Source organism: Ambystoma mexicanum, chromosome 3q, assembly GCF_040938575.1.
Source record: "Ambystoma mexicanum isolate Mex_15411 chromosome 3q, UKY_AmexF1_1, whole genome shotgun sequence".
Lineage (NCBI taxonomy): Eukaryota > Metazoa > Chordata > Amphibia > Caudata > Ambystomatidae > Ambystoma > Ambystoma mexicanum.
The window spans coordinates 47,609,215-47,628,286 of NC_090926.1; the positions used below are offsets into that span (position 1 = coordinate 47,609,215).

Here is a 19,072-nt window from a genome sequence, read left to right on the forward strand (position 1 = left end):
TTCCTTTACATGGTGGCTTCACGGGAGGCTTGGACACCGCGTTCGAAGAGTGATACCTGCCTGTGCCGTTCGTGCCATTAGAGAAACGTTCCCGAGTGACAGCGGTCAGTACAGGGGATTTTCTCTCGCTGTGCTGCAACCTGACCTGTATAATCTTTAAAGTCTTCTATTTTTGTGTCATGAAAATAAGATACAAAATAAAACACCACATATATTTTAACAACGTTTGTCTCGATTTTTTAAATGAATCAAGTGTGTCTCCATTCAAGGATGGACGTCAGACACCTGTGCAGGGTGGTCACTATCTATCTAAGCTAACATAACATATTCTCGATAATGCATGCACTAAATAACACTTGTTCAAAGTCTTTCAGTAGGTTATGTCTCTATAAAAGTCACACATATATCTATACTAACAATTACCATTGGATTATACAGGCCCTAGGGTCTTGGCCACTATAATACACCGGTTGAAGTGTGGGTCTGTGCTCACAAGAATCTCTGGTATGTGGCATTTGTTATTGATAAGCAACAATATACTATCATTGATATAAAGGCGATATACTGTATATTGATATAAAGGCGGTTCGCGCCGGTGGATGCGCGCTGGCATGGGGGGCTGTCCGGGGCGCGAAAGGCCAAGGTGCCAAACTGCATGTACACTTCAAAAGGTGTCCCACGCCAAGGGGCCATCGGTCACATGGCCTCCTCACACCCCGTGTCTCCAGGCAGGCCTCCCCTGAGGCAGGCCGCCCCCCTGCAATCCACATAAGTGTGTCTCCATTCAGCAGTCTTCCTGTGCCTTATCTGCACGCCCCAGGGCCATCCATCCCACCCCCCTCTATCAAAGGCGGTTCACACCCGGGGATGAGCGCTGGCATGGGGGGCTGTCCGGGGCGCGAAAGGCCAAGGTGCCAAACTGCATGTACACTTCAAAAGGTGTCCCACGCCAAGGGGCCATCGGTCACATGGCCTCCTCAGACCCCATGTCTCCAGGCAGGCCTCCCCTGAGGCAGGCCGCCCCCCCTAATACCACGACATACATACGTCATTCATTCACAAACACACCCCAGTTTCTAATACTTTAAAAACCACTCGATATGTCTCATGAGAACATCTTTGTGCTTTGCAAGTCAACTCTTGAACGTGCTACCTGGGAACCACTGAGATCTATGCTAATCTGCTTGTCGTCGTGCTATCCGTGAACTCTGTGACCGACCGCTTCGAACATACCCATCAGTGCGCTACCTGTGGCCATCCACCTATTCTCCCGCAACATACTGCTCTGCTTGCTGAACCCAACTGTTTGTTGGTCAAGGTAAAGCCATGTATCCTGGTTATATTTCGCAGATTTTTAAATTTCCATCTATTTTCCAGTAGAGTACAAAATAGTGCTATGTTCATTGGTCTCATTGGTATTGACTTCAGTTTCCATTGCTATGCTATCAATAGATCTATTTATTTTCATCTGTGACTATTGTGATTGAATTGCATCCTTCGGGGGTCCAGTCAATAATGTTAGCATGTTTCCTTCTCGTGCAAGACAGAACATCCAAGGGACGAGTCACATGTTCAGATTTCAGTCACATCAATTATACATTTCTGCAACTTATGCAAATACTAAGCAGCACATAATGAACTGGTATAGTTCCTGCGACCAAAACAAACCTTGCATTGATCATTGTATGATTCATTTACTTTTGTATCAAATCTTTACTCTTGAAGATTGTATAATAATGTCAATATTTACTTTTCAGATTCATCAACAATGCCTGCCTGTTCGATTAGCGGTTGCCCTTCGAAGACCCATGCGAAATCTGAAGGAACTACAATGCATGTATTCCCGAAAACTGTTGATCGAATAAGAGAATGGGTCAAACATTGCGGATATCCACTGGATGAGCTGGAAAGTAGAGTCCAACAAGTCTTAGAGGACAAGAGGGGTGATCGATACCGCATTTGCAGCCGGCACTTTTCCTTGGACATGTACACAACTTCTTGGGTAACAAAGAAGAATAAAAGGCGAACGACACGGAAATTGCGTGAAAACGCTATTCCCACTCTATTCGTCCACATTCCGCCACAAGTGAGTCAAGTGTTCGGATTTAGCTTTAGGCCTTGCGGTAGTGTGTAGCCGAATGGATTAATAGATATTGTAGGTGTTCTATCCCTTGTAATAATTTCGATATTGATATGAGTGTATACTTTTTTGAATAATGACATTTATCAATATATTCTTTTTCGATTTCATAACCCACAAACGCAATGTATATATATATGGGGACAGGGAACTGTGCTGTATTGAGCATTTTTCAAGTATTCTGTCGGCTTACATGGCTATTTTTAATATTGGCATTTCATTATCAATCATTAATTGACCTTTACAACTTCTTGACTATCCCTTGAATCTGAAGCAAGAACATTCTACATCCTTGACGTGGTCGCAGTTATCAACCACTTCTAGCGCGTATCAGGTAATCTTACTAGGCTAATCCGCTACAGATTTGTTTTATGCATGTCAAGTAATAGTTTTATTGTATCGTGTAATTATTTTACAGAATGTTTGGTTACTGCTTTCCAATTAATATACACCTTAGTTATCGTCCCCTGGTGTTTGTTTTCAGTTATAATTAGTGTTATCCATACTAATGCAAGTACTGTCTTTCAGGGAGATGCTGAAGCGGCGGCCACATCTACAACGTTTCTAGATGTTCCTCACCAGCAGGAGGTATGGATACTGACAGCTCCATCGAGCGTCATCATCAGAGCTGGAATTCTTGTCGTTTGATTGTTCTACACAATGTTTCATTCGTGGTTAGCCGTTGATATGTACCTGTGCTGTCGACCCCAGGTGTATTTTATGTTTTCGCAATTGTAATCCTCACTAATGCAAGTACTATGTTTCAGGCAGTTGATGGAGCGTCAACCCCTGCACTTGATGCAGAGCCTGACATTCAAGTATACGAATCGGCGCAACAGCTTTCGGAAGTGCACACTACATTTGCAACATCCATAGATATTCTTCAGCAGCACGAGGTATGGATAATGACAGCTCCATCATGCGTGATCGTATAACGTGATTCCATTTGCTATACTTTCTTCCCTATTAACGCAAGTGCTGTGTTTCAGGGAGACGACGGAGCTTCCACCACAATCAAAACATCTCATTTAGATGATGCAGATGTAAAGGAATCGTTGAAATAAGTCGATGAAATGTGATCATATTTGGATTTTCCTTCATTCTTTTGGACAATGCATCATTTGCGGTTATCTCTTTATATGTACCTGTGCGTTCGACCACAAGTGTGTGTTATGTTTCCAGTATTGAAAACTATACTAATCCAAGTGCTGTGTTTCAGGGAGACGACGGAGCTTCCACCACAATCACAACATCTCATTTAGATGATGCAGATGTAAAGGAATCGTTGAAATAAGTCGATGAAATGTGATCATATTTGGATTTTCCTTCATTCTTTTGGACAATGCATCATTTGCGGTTATCTCTTTATATGTACCTGTGCCGTCGACCCCAAGTGTGTGTTGTGTTTCCAATATTGAAAAGCATACTCATGCAAGTACTGTGTTTCAGGGAGATGCGGATGCCTCCTCTCCAATACAACCATTCATGGCAGTCCATGCAGAGCCAGAGGTATGGATACTGACAGTTCCATCGAAATAGATCATCACTGATCGAATACTTGTCCTTTGATTGTTGCACACAATGTTTAAATCGTATTTGGCTATTGAGATGTACCTGTGTGTTCGTCCTCACGTGTGTTTTATGCTAACAATATTTTGATACATAGTAATGAAAGTACTATGTTTCAGGGAGACGATGGAGCCTCATTCCGTGCTGTCTATGTGGATACAGAAAATACAGTCCTTGCAGCGCAAGAGGAAGGGAGGACATGCGGAAACGAATCGGAGCTACAGCGTGCAGATGTTGAAGGTCGAGTCAAAAAAGTTGCAAAGAAAAAAAAACAAAAAAAGGTTAGTTACAAACAGTTAATAACTTTAAAAAAAATTTTGTGGTGGGGACTATTTTATGTTTTTTTCCAGTCAATTCTACTACACTCCATCTTGTGTTTAAACTGAACATCCCTTTTCCAATCTCTCCTCCGGTTACCCGTGGGCGTCAGAACTATACACACACAGACAGTGAAGCGAATGAGAGATGTGGCTTGCCAGACCATGTACACTATGGAGTAACTATTAATTGAGGCGAGGCGTGTTCAGGCTCGAGATGTTCATGTCCAATGGCCAGAACATGAATTAACTGTTTTTGGAGACTACAGCAAAGTTGCATTGGACCATAGCTACAGTGCGACCGGACCACCACAAGAAGATGTTATTGAATGTATTGAAGATAGCTCTGAAGTAGTTGCAGATCAATTTACACAATCTACACCCGCCAAAAATTTGCCACCAAAAAACATGTCGACATTGTTGTGTTCTCCCATCAATGTTGAAGTAGCAGATCTTGAAATGAGAGAGAATGAACCAGCCGCAGCATCCATAGACGCATCAGAACTTGATAGCAGCGATATTACTTTCCAATGTGTTGAAATCTCCACAACGTCAAAGGCCGAAACAACGTTGACGCAGGATGACAGTCTAATGAAAGAGAGCAAATACATTGTATTCGACAGTTGTTTGATGGAAATTATAAGTATGCTGAAATGTGTGCTTTCCATTAGAGGGAATGTATGTGGGAAGCCATTGATTAATGTGACTCGTCAAATAAAAGGCAGTAACGTCAAAATAAATGCCGCCTGTAGATTAAATCATAGGTTCTCATGGTCTGCACAACCAATGCTGGGGAAAATGCCAGCAGGCAATCTACTGTGTGCAGCTGCATCACTTTTTAGTGGCTCCAGTTTTAGAAAGTTAGAGGCTTTCTTTCAGTTTGTGGGACTCCATTTCATTTCTAAAGCGCTGTACTACACATACCAACGTGATTATCTGTTTCCGGCCATTAGTGATGCTTGGAAAATCGAACAATTGTCTCTAGCAAGTACATTCGAAAGCAAACGATTCAGGCTAGCCGGCGATGGACAGTGTGATAGCCCTGGATTTTCTGCCAAGTACTGCACCTACCACTTTCAGGACATGGATAGTAAAAAAATTGTGAGTTTGGAGGTCGTGCAGGTAACACAATGTACATCCTCAGTGGCCATGGAGAAACTAGGATTTATAAAATCAGTGGAACATCTACAATCGAGGGGGATGCACATCGACCTCATAGCCACGGATAGACACGTTTCAATTGCCAAGACAATGAGAGAGCAGTTACCACATATTAAACATCAATTTGACGTATGGCATCTTGCTAAATCTATCAATAAGAAAATCTCGGCTGCAGGAAAAAAAAAGGTTTTGAAAGTATTTTGCAGTGGTCACATTCTATCACCAACCATCTTTGGTGGAGCTCAAAAACTTGTGAGGGGTCAGTGGAAATACTACTTGAAAAATGGCGGTCACTGATGCACCACTGTACCAACGTTCACCGCTGGACAGCAAATGAACATTTCCACCAATGGGAACATGGCCCTTTGTCCCCAGAGGAGGCACGGAAGAAGAAGTGGTTGATTCCATCTTCACCGACACACAAAGCCATTGAGAAGATTGTTTTCGACAAAACTCTATCAAGAGATTTGAGAGGACTGACAGAATTCTGTCACACAGGAGATTTGGAGGTGTTCCACAATATGTGCCTAAAGTACAGGCCAAAGCGCTTGCATTTTAGCTTTCGGGGCATGAAACATCGCACTCTACTAGCGGTCTTGGCCCATAACAGCAATGTCGGAGGTGAACAATCTAGGACTAGGGGTAAAGTAAGGATGCCTCGCTACACTAAGGTGTTTTCAAAACAAAGTAAGCAATGGGTGATCAAACCAGTCTATGATGAAATGCAGTTCGACTTTGTGAAAGGCCTTATTGTTGCTGTGTTAGAGAAGCACAGATATGGAATTTTGGACGTTTCTGTACAGATCAGTGATCCATTGCCACCAAACATTGCGACTGTGCCATGCCCACCCGATGCACAGCTGATTGTGAAGTACAAATCCCGGTTTAAATAATTGCAATACGATTGTCTTTTTGTAAATAAATGTTATTGTACAGTGTACCTGTAAACCTAACCCCTAACTTCACCATCATGGGTGGCGAACAAGCTGGGTGTCATCTTTGAATTCTCTCTATTCACCTCACATATGTGTATGTATATATTTTTCTCATGTCTCATCTCATGTAAATGTAAATGATGCGCACTGTTAACGGAGGGGAGGCTTGCGTATTGCAAATAATAAAACAAACAAACAATAAATCTCACTTTTAACTCGACTCCTGTGGTACTTTATACTTTCCCTGACCTTCCGCCAATAATTAAATGTCTCAATTTGGGCTGCAAAGCTCGCAGACAACGGTGACAAAATTGGGGCACTTAGAACGCGCCAGCCAAGCGGGCCGTGGCATTTGGGAGAGAAGCCAGTTCCCATTTGCACATTGAGGCGCACTACATAGACGGATTCTAAACTTCAAGTTCTCATAGATGCCTATACTACGTGATGTTGCAAATAAAGAATGCGAAGGACAGCACCCAGATGAGGCCCACAAGTCGCACTGGAAGTATAAGGGTCTATTGTTTTTTGACCTTGAGTCAGGGACCATGCCGAAAGAACTACATTTGAAGGGAGTGCGCAATAACGTAAGAGACGATAAGGCAGAAAATTCAGAAACTAGAGTTTCAGTTTAGTTCAGTATACGAAAAATCGTTGTCAAGAGCACGGTCCGTTTTACAGACTGCATTACGAAGAGACACAATGGAAATTTCAAATATAATGTAAGTAAATCTTTACACGCTTTTATACCGGAATGAAGATTTAATGAATGGATGCATGAATAAATGAATGAATGAATGAATGAAGAGCTAGGAAAAGCAAGTAAAACGTGTTCGTAGTGGGCACGTAGGCATGCAGGTCCACTGGTCTCACCGATCTCGGTCCTTGGCCCAGCCACTTTTTCCTGCACTGCCTACCTGCACTACGGGACTGTCTCTGTATCCTTCAGCCCCTTCTCCCGGCATTTACCTTGCACTTGCCACCAGCTGGCCCTATTATTTAATTTGTATTCAACTAACCATGTACAGCCCTTCCCCATGCGCGATCAGAAAGACACCTGGCCTAGTAGGATCGTTGTCTGTCTGCCCTTGTTCCCCACCTGCCTCGTCACGCCTAGAAACACAAGTATAGGCGCGTTACAAATGCCATATCATATATCATATCATTCCTCACGCATGTAGACTAACTGTCGTTTATCATTGTGTGTTTGCCTCGATTTATCTCGTTACTCTTCGCATTGATTTTATAGACAAACATACACCATTGAACTATCCTTGCAAGCAAATAGTTTCTGATCGGCCATAATAAATAAAATGAGTAATATTAATGAAGTTCGGCTAGCGAGACTAATTATCATTTTTTTTGTTTTCATAACAGGTATTTGATTCCTTTCTGCCACTGCCATCTGTTTGAGACACCGGCGGATGGATTCTTCAGCAGACACCTGCAGCTTCGTGTCAACAACTGGAGCACGATCACCATATTATGGGACGATCGCCAAGGGCCCACATGCCCTTACGCTGTACTAGTGGCTGGAAGCAACATAACAACCTTTAGGCTGGACTAGTGCCTATTTGATGGAACAGCCTTGCGGTTCACTGCGCTTCCAAAGTGATTCTTTTTACGAAAATGAACACCCTGTGTATCATAAAGGAACACCGCGTGACTCAAGATGAAACGGAACAGTTATTTATTGCGGATACAGATAAAAGAAAATAAATGGCTTCCAGAGTTCATATGGCAATTGCTGAATATTCTCTAAACATTTAATGTCAAATAAATGTACTTTACCAAATGTACCGTGTTGCTGTTTCATTGTAAAGTACAGTTTCATATTCCGAATTGTGGCGCGCTGTGTTGTGAGTTGATCTGTGTTGGTTTCCGGGTTCTGTGTGGAGTCGCGCAGAAGACGACTGGGCGCGTTTGCCTACGCAGCACAGTAACGTCACGGGGAGAGGCGGGGAATATGAATGTTTTGATAATGTCAGGCTCAGGGGCGGGGGAATTGATTTAGTGCCGCAAAAGCAGGTCAGCCAGGGCGATCGGGGAAAAGATAGGATTATCAGAAAATGGCGGCTCCCTGGTGCTTGTTTTCGCGTGCGCTTAATGGACGAAAACTCGGGTAAGGTCCATAGGAAAGTTTTCTAAAATCGAGCCACTTAGGCTTAAAAAAACATGGCCGACCCATTGGGACAATAAAAATATTTACTAGACCATGCCTTTAAATAGAATTTGCTAGGGAGCGGGGGGCATTCTAGATTGATTTTAACTGGCAGGTGTTTTTTTCACAGGACAGATGTGTAGAGTTAGTTTCTGTACCTGAGTCAGATGGGCACTTTATAGTACACACAGAAACCAGACAGTTGAATGTGTTGTGGCCAGCAGTAGAAGTGAAGTCAGTAAGGATCCACACATAATTTCTGAAAGAATAGCCCAGACTGTTGCCTACCAGGTTTGAGAATATAGTGAATTTAGCATCAGAAGTTAGACAGATTACAGATACACAAAAGAGTTTACTTGTTGGCGGTAGTATTCAATGAGCAGAACAGATCATTTAGGTGGTGCATTCCACAGCCACTCTGTGCACTCCAGGAGATACTGGGCCTCATTACACGGAATACGGTAAGGGTTTACCGGTACCGGTAAGGGCACCGGTACCGGTAAACCCTTACCGCCTTACTACGAGGTCCCTTTGCGGGACCCGACCTCAACGGCTGGTTTTACCAGCCGTTAAGGAACGGGCCCGCAAAGGGACCTTGGTGCTAATTACGGTACCGCAATTTGCGGTACCGTAACTAGCTCCTTCCCCATTCCCATTGAGCCCTATGGGGGCAAAAATGGGAATGGGGAAGTGCCTTGGTGAATGGGGAATTACCGCCCCCGTTCACCTTGGAGTAGGGCGGTAATTCCGCCATCCACCAAGGCGGACACAGTAAAATACCGGCGGCGGTTAAAGCATACCGTGTAATGAGGCCAACTGTGTGTGCAGTTAACAAAGAAGTGTCTGATCAACCTCACATCACCACAGTCATGTGTATAACTGTCTTTTTGTTGTTCTTGGCAAGCATTGTCTGCTGCTGTTGCAGATGTCGTTAAAGAAAAGGATCTGTGATTATAAACACGGATCTGCTCCCCTTGACGCCGCCCAGGAAATGTGTGCCACCTTTGCTCTCTTGAAGGTGCATGGGGAGGCACATGCTCTGCAATACGAACTGGACACTTAGGATAAAATAGAGAAAGTGCTAACTAATAAGGATTCTATGTCAAGACCGGAGGCGAGCACGATGCTTCATATTCATATTTATTCCTGTCTCCAGAAGTTTCAACAAAAACAAACTTAGAACTTCCCACATGGGAAAACACATGTTTTTTTTGTTCCATCAAAAATGGCATTTCCCTTATTTCTGGTCCATCTGTTGTCCCATGTGCCCTGATAACGTGACCACAGCCCTTCCTGTCATCTCCCTCTTCTTTCCTGCTCTGCAAGCAGATAAGGCACGTGTTCACTAGCTGCGTAGAGCAGTATTCTCAATGGGTATTTTAAATGTGTATTACAATATATATTAGGAATTGACTTGAAACGCATGCGCAGTGATTGTATGAGGGCACGTACATCACCATTTACGATTAGTGTAAGTTATGATTGGGATTTAGGCACAGAGTTGGCGGCCCCATGCCCCACTCTCGGCATGCTAGGGTCCACCGAACTCCTCAACAGCCGTGAGCCCCAGCCCCTCCCTCGGCAGACAGGAGCGAGTGGAAGCGGCCCCCACCCTCGGCAGGCGGGGCCGCAGACCCAGAATAAGAGCATTTGCAACGAAAGGTGAGGAGCAGAGCGGAAGCCCCCACCTTTGAGTGGGAGGAGATTCCCTCTGAGAGGCTAACGGCAAAACACGCGCTGAACGGTACGCGCAGAGAAGAAGCGCAAATGGGGACACATTGAACACAAATTTAAATACATGTTTCGCGAAGCAGAGACTCACCCCAGGGGAGAGATCGCATAGAAAGGATCTCTTATCTGATCAACCCGTACTCGGCGAACCAGGCAATTACTCCCACGGGACAAGTCGTATAATTCAACAGAGCACAAGATACCGATTTGCACTGCAGATAGACCGCTGCTGAGACCAATAGAAGCTGCAAGGCCCCATCTCTCAGAAAGAGCACTGAAACCTGCACAGCAGGGAACAAATAAGGTGCAGCCACACTGGTAAAGCACAGTGAAGGAGTGGACGTCCCATTACACCTAATCTCAGGTACATAAGGCACTAATGACAGCACAAGCATGGCAGACTTCGAATGAAGTGAGGAACAGGCTGAAGATTTAGCCTACAGCTTTAGGAAAGTGCTCGGAAACTCACTGGCTGAAGCTGTGGCACAAGAGGTTAGGCCCCTGCAGGAGAGACTGGCAACCATTGAATCTTTTTTGAGCCAGGAGACCAAGAGCACCAAAAAGACAGCACGTCCACAGAAGCCACATCAGAAGGCTCTCAGGGGTGTAACAAGACCCGGTAGAGAAAAGTAAACTCTTCTGACTGCCCGGGTCAACTAGAAGGGCCATATGATGAGGCCCCAGTGGCTGCCGACGTATTCATGAAGCTAATAGATGCTTTTATGCGCACGTCGGGAGTGCCGAGCCTCACGACCCCCTACCCAGGGGACAAAAATAAGGGAAATGAGGGGCAGGACTCAGAAGAAGAGCCAACAGAGACTCCACGATCCTCGCAAGAAGAGGACAATAGAGGCGATGAAGAAAATGTGCAGCACCCGCCTAAGAAGTCTAAAGAAACATAATAATACTGAGGATGACAATGAGATTGCAGATATGTTCGAACCAGAAGATATCTGTAGCCCTAATTCCACAGACTGGCTACCGTCACTGTGAATTGCGAAATATATAACTCACAGACTACACAAAGCCCTCGAAAGGGAGGCTAGACAGCGGATGCAAGCAGAATGGCCGAAATCAGAACTGTCAGGCAAGGAATCCGTGACAGAACTCGACCCAAAGATGCTGGTATTCATGTCGAAAACCTCCCAAGACCCCAGGAAAGGGATAGGTAGGTCCTGGAAGAGCTGCCAGGAGAAGATCCTCAACATTGCAGGACCCCTGGCTAAGATCATGGACCTGGCGAAGCAAGCCCGAGATACCGGGAAAGAGGTGGACCCCGACATCCTTGCTAACTGGGTATGCCTCCTAGGCAATGCAAACTGCGCAATATCATAAGAGTGCAGAAGAAGCCACTTCCTCAAGATTGACCCCAAGTTAGGAGACCTAGGGCCTCATTACGAGAATGGAGGTAATGAAAAAAGGAAGTCGGAATGGTAATACCGGCATCGTTAACGGGTCCCGGGCATTACGACCTGACAACCCGCCAATACCGCCACCACCCATACCGTGCCCCTTCATACCGGCTTGCGCGCGTACATGTGCCCCTTCGCGGAGTAAATACCGGGATGCCGAAGGCGGTAATGAGGGCCTGCACGATGGTGGCCATACAGGCTTCGCGGCCCACCCGTAAACAGCAATCTGCAATCAAGGCACCTGCCACAGGTGCACCCAATCACCACAGGTAGAGTCAATGGAGCCTGTCCCAGTATAAAAGGAGTACACCCACACACCACACCCCTTCCTACACCAAAATGATACTACTAGCTGTTGCAATCATGGGGCTGGAGGACATGCCTATACTGCTATAGGCATGTCTATAGCAACAACAGCAACTACAACAACTAGAGCCACAGCAACAGGCAGCACAGAGGAGACGCAGGAGGAGAAGGAGGTTGAGACAGGGCCAGCAATTACCACCAGTGCAGCCAGTAGTACCTCGTAGGCAGCCACCAATCCCTCGCATCAGACCCAGTCCATTCAATCTAACCCCTGAGCAGATCCACACCCTGTACCGGTTGGACCGGGACACCATCACCACCATAGTGGACATGATTCACAACAACATTGTCGGCCTCATAGAAATACGCACTGCCATCCCCCCGCTACTAAAGCTGGTGTCGGTGCACCACTTCCTGGCCACAGGCACCTACCAGCACACAGTGGGCTAGCTGCATGGCATTTCACAATCACTATCTTCACGCATGCAGGCCCAAGTGCTGGATACCCTCCTGAAGCACGCTAGCACCCACATATCCCTACCACGGACTGCCCAGGAGATAGCCAACACCAAAGTAGGCTTCCATGCACTGGCAGGCATGCCCAATTGTGTTGGTGCCCTCAACTGCACCCACGTAGAATTGGTAGTCCCCCATGCCGTAGAGGCGGTGTACCGCAATCGCAAGCAATACCACTCCATCAATGTGCAGATGGTATGTGACTCCAGCAAGATCATCACACATTGCTGCGCACAATATCCCGGATCGACACATGATGCCATGGTGCTGTGTAACTCCATGCTACCCCGTCACATGGAGCAACATGCTGGACGACGTGCCTGGCTGCTTGGTGAGTTGGCTGACTGGGCCATGGCAGTGCATCCGGGTTGTGATGTGTTGGGATGCATACTCCACCTGGGTGGGAATGGGGGGGATGCATACTCCACCTGGGTGGGAATGGTGGGGGGATGCATACTCCACCTGGGTGGGAATGGGGGGGATGCATACTCCACCTGGGTGGGAATGGCCGGTGAGTGGAGAATGCACGCAGAGCTAAACTCTCCTGACATGGACCTCCCAACCCGAACATTACACATCACTGGCACACATTGGAGCAATGCCGGATATCAATGACAACATGTAAAACGCACAACCTAACCACCGTGGGTATGTCAATCAATGCATGACTAAACATGATATCAACTGTCCCGGCTAAAAATAAAACACCTGCAGAAAGGGCTAAAGTACAACCAAGCAGTACCCCTCAGTGCAGAATTAAAGACAGAACTGGAATGGTGGCTACAGAATATGACACCTGGAATGGGAAGGCCATATTCTGAGACTGACCCGATCTAGTGATAGAGTCGGAACGCGACCAGAGCAGACTGGGGAGCTCGCTGCTGGGAGCTAGAAACGGGGAAAATGGAGCACAGAAGAGCTCAAGATGCACATAAACTGTCTGGAGCTACTAGCCAGGTCATTCGCAATCAAAGCCTTCACAAAAGGCAGAGTGAATTTGTGTATCCTGCTGAAGATGGACAACATATCAGCAGTCAGATACATCAATCACTTAGGAGGGACAAAATCCAGATTACTGGTGGAGCTAGCCAAGGACTTCTGGTATTTCTGCCTTGAATCAGGCACCTCGGTGGTAGCGGAATATCTCCCGGGTTCGGTTTATGTAGTAGGGGACTGGAACGTCAGACATTTATCAGACTTCCGAGACTGGATGATGGACAGGAGTATCTTCAAACGGATAGAGGAACTATGGGAACCAGTGCAGACAGATCTATTTGCATCCAGATTGAACGATCAGAAGAGCAGGTATTTCAGCTGGAGGTTAGATCCGACAGCGGCAGGAGTAGATTAATTTCTCCAAAACTGGAGGGGAGACACACACTATGCTTTCCCAACATTCATAATGATGAACAGAGTACTAGCAAAGGTTTTTAGAGAGAGAGCGAAGATGATAGTGGTGGAAGTCGCAAGTGTGGTTCCCGACGATGATGGAACAAGTGATAGATCATCCGAGAGTACTGCCACCAAGAGGCAACCTTCTCACAGACCCAGCTGGGTCATATCATCCTCTGAGAGTGAGAGGGACTCTCCCACTGATGGTGTGCATGATAGCAGGAGAAGCTGGAATCTTCCAGGCATTTTGGCTCAGGCTGCCCGACTCATTGCAGAATTGTGCGCACCAGCCACGTGACGGAGCTACGACACAGCTTGGAGCAGATGGTCGCAATGGTGCAAAGGGAGAAAGAGAAATCTTCATCCCGTTTCAGCCCCTCGAGTAGAGCTACTACATTTTCTTGCAGAATTACTACAAGACGCAAAGGCATACAGAACAATAGGAGTGTACAGGTCTGCCATATAAGCGGGACACTTGCCCATCAAAGGCATGCCCATAGGGGAGAACACAGCAGTCTTTCGACTTCTTAGAGGAATACGATTTAGGCGACTTCCAGAACCAAGGTACGACACCCTATGGGACGTATCGGTAGTTCTAAGGTTGGTGGCCGGTTAGCCAGGAAACAGATATCTGTCATTAGAACTGTCAGGCAAACTAGCGATGCTCCTGTGCCTAGTCCGTAGGAGAGTAGCAGACATTAGAGTTCTGGATGTGAACAGGAAAGTGTATGGGCCAGAAGGAGTTACCTTCACGCTAGTCAGGAGAACAAAGACCGGCTGCACAATAGTGTACCCTTACCTATACGAACATACCAAGTGGTGCGTAGCAGCCTGCATAAGGGAATATGAGCATAGGACAGCAGAAGTGAAGCCCATGGGGACAACGCAATTGCTCATAATGCGCAGGAAATCCTACAAAGTGGTCGCAACAGCTACCATAGCGAGATGGGTGCGAGAAGTAATGCAGTTAGCAGGAGTAGACATGGCCAGGTTTGGAGCACATTCTGTAAGGGGAGCGATGGCTTCAAAAGCGCTAGCGAAGGGTGCAGAATTGCCAGATATCAACAAAGCAGCCGACTGGGCCAGTGACACTATGTTTAGATCATTCTATTTTAAACCTGTGAACTCGTAGCAGCAACAGTAATCGCAAACTTTGAACAAGTATAATGCTCACCTCCGTTCTTGACATAGAATGAAGATTACCCCTGCTAATAGCGCAGGGAGTCTTGATTCTATTAAATACAAGGAGACAAGCATTCCTTTCCCATCCTATATAAACTGGAGAGTTTGATGACAAATTCTATGTTGATTCAAGATAGATCTCTCCCGGAATAGGGTGATGTATCCGCTTCCCCAACATTCTCTTTATGTTTTTCGGTAGGACATGACCAGAAGAACAACTAAGGCAGGCTAGCAAGTTGCACAGGCTGATCGAGCAGCAAAGCCAGCAGGCAGATACAATAGGCAAGCAGGGCAGTGCAGTCGAGAGAGGAGACTTCATGTTTGGACTAGTTCCGTTTTGGTTACATGTTGGAGTGCAGTTAAGAGCATTAAAGAAGAGCGAGATGACAGGAAGAACTATGGTCACATGCTCAGGGCACATGGGACTACAGATGGACTAGAAATAAGGTAAATGTCATTTTTTATGAAAAACCCCCCAAAAATTTGTTTTCCCATGTGGGAAGTTATAAAAGTTATACGTTTGTTTTTGTTGAAACTGCTGAAGACAGGAATAAATATGGAGCATAATGCTCACCTTCTTGTCTTTAATAGAATCAAGACTCCCGGCGCTATTAGCAGGGGTAATCTTCATTATATTAGAACGTAGAGGTAGGAAATAAAGGAACGAAAGTTGATGGCCCTTTCTAACTCATGATTTTCCGGTTATGCACCATTAGTTGCACTAAAAGAGCAAAAGGGGGGTCTGTGAGCATGCAGAAAATGAAGTGGAATGATTTCATTGCAGTAATATGACCAATGTGGGGAGGGTGACGAAACTGGCAGGGCTGGTTCATATGTTTTTCTCTATATGAAGACTTTCTTTTCCCTCTTGTGGCCTTCTCCATGCCCATATGTTACAGGCCGTAGCATTTATTAATTTACTTTGAATCGTAGCAGACTTTGTTGAGGGCTTCCCCCTTATCATTTTGTTGGCTAAGGGCAGTGCTTGTAAATGATATGGGAGACTAGGAACTGCTGAGTTTAGGACTTTTCAATGCGCTCGGGTTTAGTGTTCCAAGGCCACCGTCCCACCATTTTGTGGACTACACTGGTTCTAGCTGGCTTGAACAATGATCCCCTCATAGGGAAAACCGTCATATTTATCATCAAGATGGACTCTCACAATGGTACAGTGAGCTCCTTTGTTATGTGGGTGGCAGGAACTGCATGCCGGAAGGCCTATGTTGAAGATATGGAAGATGTGGGGTTGAGCTTCTCGAGGTGTTTAAGTGGAACAGGGCTGGGGGGCGCAGGAGGTTGGCTGGGTTTGGGTTTGGATGGGATGCTGTCTTCGTGCAAGAAGAAAACGTCTATTAATACATGTTTGCTCGTTAATTTACTAAAATCTAAAACTACTGCCTTTGAATGACATTTACACTACCCAGCTGCAGTATTATGGTGGTTGTGGGTGCCCTGCACCCCATTACCACCCTCCTTGCTGTCCACCTCGAGATAGCAGTACCTAGGGTGGTGGATAAGGGAGGCTTGAGGAATGTATGAATGTCCAAAGTTAAAAAGAATAAAATAGCTGGATTCAAGCCAGTCTCCCACACCTCCCTCTAGTATCATCCTCCAGGCCTCCGGGTAAGCAAAGAAGAAGCACAATATATATGCTGTGAAGTCACACCAGTGGAATATACGTTACATATTCCTCTGGAGTGATGTCATAGTAGAAGGATACAATATTAAAATATCTTCATCTGCTAATATCTTCCTCTGGACGCCGTAAATAACAATCACAAGACTGGTGCTCGAATGCCGGGTTACAGGCAAGGAGGCTTGGCTAAGCTACTAGCCGGTGCATGCGGCACCTCAACATCTAAGGGGGCAGATACAAGGGTGGTAGGGACTCCTAATAGCCACTCGCAGTATTACTGGCATTGATTATGGTGCAGAAGGGTACAGCAAGGCGCAGTATCAGCAGTGACAGCCATCGGGAATATATGGTAAAGCACTGCTTGCGTTTTTAAGTGGGGTAGTGACAACCAGTAACCACAGCAATGTCTGAGATGCTCGTGGAACCATGGGTGTAGGACATGGGTGGGATGGGGGGACAAATCCCCCCCACAATTTTAAGTGGGGGATATAATAGCTTTTATCCCCCCAGAATTTGTTTCTGTAATGTACACTTTTTTAAGTGAACTTATTTAATGGTGTGTTTTGTGGCTATTTTCTGTGTTCAGGATCCGAACCCTGGTTGTCCCAATTGAGGGCGGGGAGATTGGCTGCTGTGCCGTGTGGAGCTACTTGTAAGTATGCTGACAGATGTCAGTATCATGTTCTGCTTCTGCAGGCCGCCTGTAGTACCACAGTTGGCCTTGTGCGCCCCCACGACACAGTCTTGCTTAAGCAAGCTGCTCTTGTTTGCCAGAGATGTCGGAGTGGCTGGGGCAGGATCATTGTGACCACGCAATGAAAATATCACAGTAGCACTGCCGCTCGCTTGGAAATGTTCAAAATAATATTAACAAAAAATGTGCCATTTCTTTCATGTGGCTTCTTTCCAAACTCCACGCTGTACATTTCAAGTGATCCATAGACACGCTGTACAGTAGAAGCCTACCACGGTAGCTCAGCAGGTTGACAGACCGATGCTGAGATGTTATATATTCAAAACTACATGTTAATTGTATTACTTTTTGTAATGCCTTATAAAAAAAAGTGTGGGGATATTTCTGCCCCTGTAGTGAAATCAAAATTTGGCACCCATGAACCCACTGTTTAATTTCCTAAAAACTGCTGTCAGCACAACAGAAGCATTTATTTATGATTAACCAGTTTGACAAGCATATAACATCTTTATAAATATAACCTGTGCTAAAACACAGTTGGGCACACAAAATAAGAGTATGTGTGGTGTCTGACAAAAAAAAGCATTTCAAAGAAAACTTGTGAACGCAAGCAGCATTTTTCAATTAGGAAATTACTTTTGTTTTTTTTTAATGGAAGTGTGAAATGCACATTTGGAAAACAATAGTGTGCCTAGTATGTAGAAAGCCTGCATAAAACGCAAAGGAAGTTCTTAATATAATTGTGAAGGCATATGTTATTCCATCTGTTTATAGAGGGAAAATAATCGGGCCAAAAATATATTGGTATAAATGCAGAGGTTTATAAATATCCCCACCCCAATATCACCCGCTAGTATCTCTCCACTGTTGGCCTCCACCACAAGTAGCTCTAGCTAACGTAAAGGTTGGAGACCCCTGCTCTAGCGACTTCACCTCAATGGCACGTTTGTGTGTCTCATTCCTGCAGTGCCATAAAACACCTCACTGGATCCAGGACCAGAACTCCCCTGCCACTTGCCCGCAGTAACAAAGCATTCTGGGTGTTCTCCTTGCTGCCCAGTGCACAGTGCCAGAACACACACACCTTTTCATCCAGTGTCTTTGTCGCTGTAGTCCTGGGTCAAGGGCTCTTGCAAGGAAGGGGGCGCATTGCTGACTGCCCCCCATTCACATTCGCTCCATCTTCCTTGCTGGCATGCAGTGGTAGACCACAGCATTTGTTTTACCACCGCTTTCAATGCCCCAACAAAGCCCATCTTTCTTTCCACAATGCATACAGTGCCAGCACACACACCATATAAAGTTCTTCCCCCAATGCATGCAGTGTTAGATCACCCACACTCCCCAACATAATGCATGCAACGCCTAAAGAAAGCATCCCCAGAACCCACGCACCCTAGCTCACTTTAACACTTGCATGTAATGCCAGAACACACACCGCTCTGACTCCTTAAACCCTAATGCCCCATTGCGGGCCCTGCTACCTCTCTTCACCCATTGGCCACAATGCATGCACTGCCACACAAGGTGACTCGCCCACCACTCCCCGCTGTATGCAGTGCCACAGCGGCACCCGTGTGCCCTCCAACCCCCTTCCACTGCAGTGGTGCCACCCTTGCCCCTCCCCGGGCTCTCCATCACCTCTGCATGGAGAGCTGCATGTGCCACTGCCACAGATGCCCCCACTCCCTCGGCCGGTCAATTCCAGGGCACGCTCTTTGTTGCCAGGCCGCTTTGTCAGTGTTGCTGTCCCTTCTTGGCCACATCAGTCACCATGCCGTGACTCTGTGCCGCCTTTTGTGAGATTTTTGGAAGCATTTTTATAACAAATTATTGACCTTGAAAGATGAGCCTATAAGCAATATTTTTGCGCTTTTGTATATTCCTGGCACTCTACAATACTCCGTCCAATATTTGGAGAAC

General features: G+C 45.9%; 1 long non-coding RNA gene across 2 annotated transcripts in view; it reads left to right on the plus strand.

Annotated features, from left to right (window-relative positions):
- The window catches only part of LOC138582088 (uncharacterized), a 101,828-nt gene that overhangs the window by 53,889 nt on the left and 28,867 nt on the right, over window positions 1–19,072 (plus strand). Inside the window, exon 1 of one of the 2 annotated variants that reach the window (XR_011304948.1) lies at window positions 9,985–12,576. The exons of the other annotated variant lie outside the window; for it this stretch is intronic. This is a non-coding gene — a long non-coding RNA (uncharacterized lncRNA). Of the gene's footprint in view, window positions 1–9,984; window positions 12,577–19,072 lie in introns of those variants that run through there. 2 annotated transcript variants of the gene reach the window in all.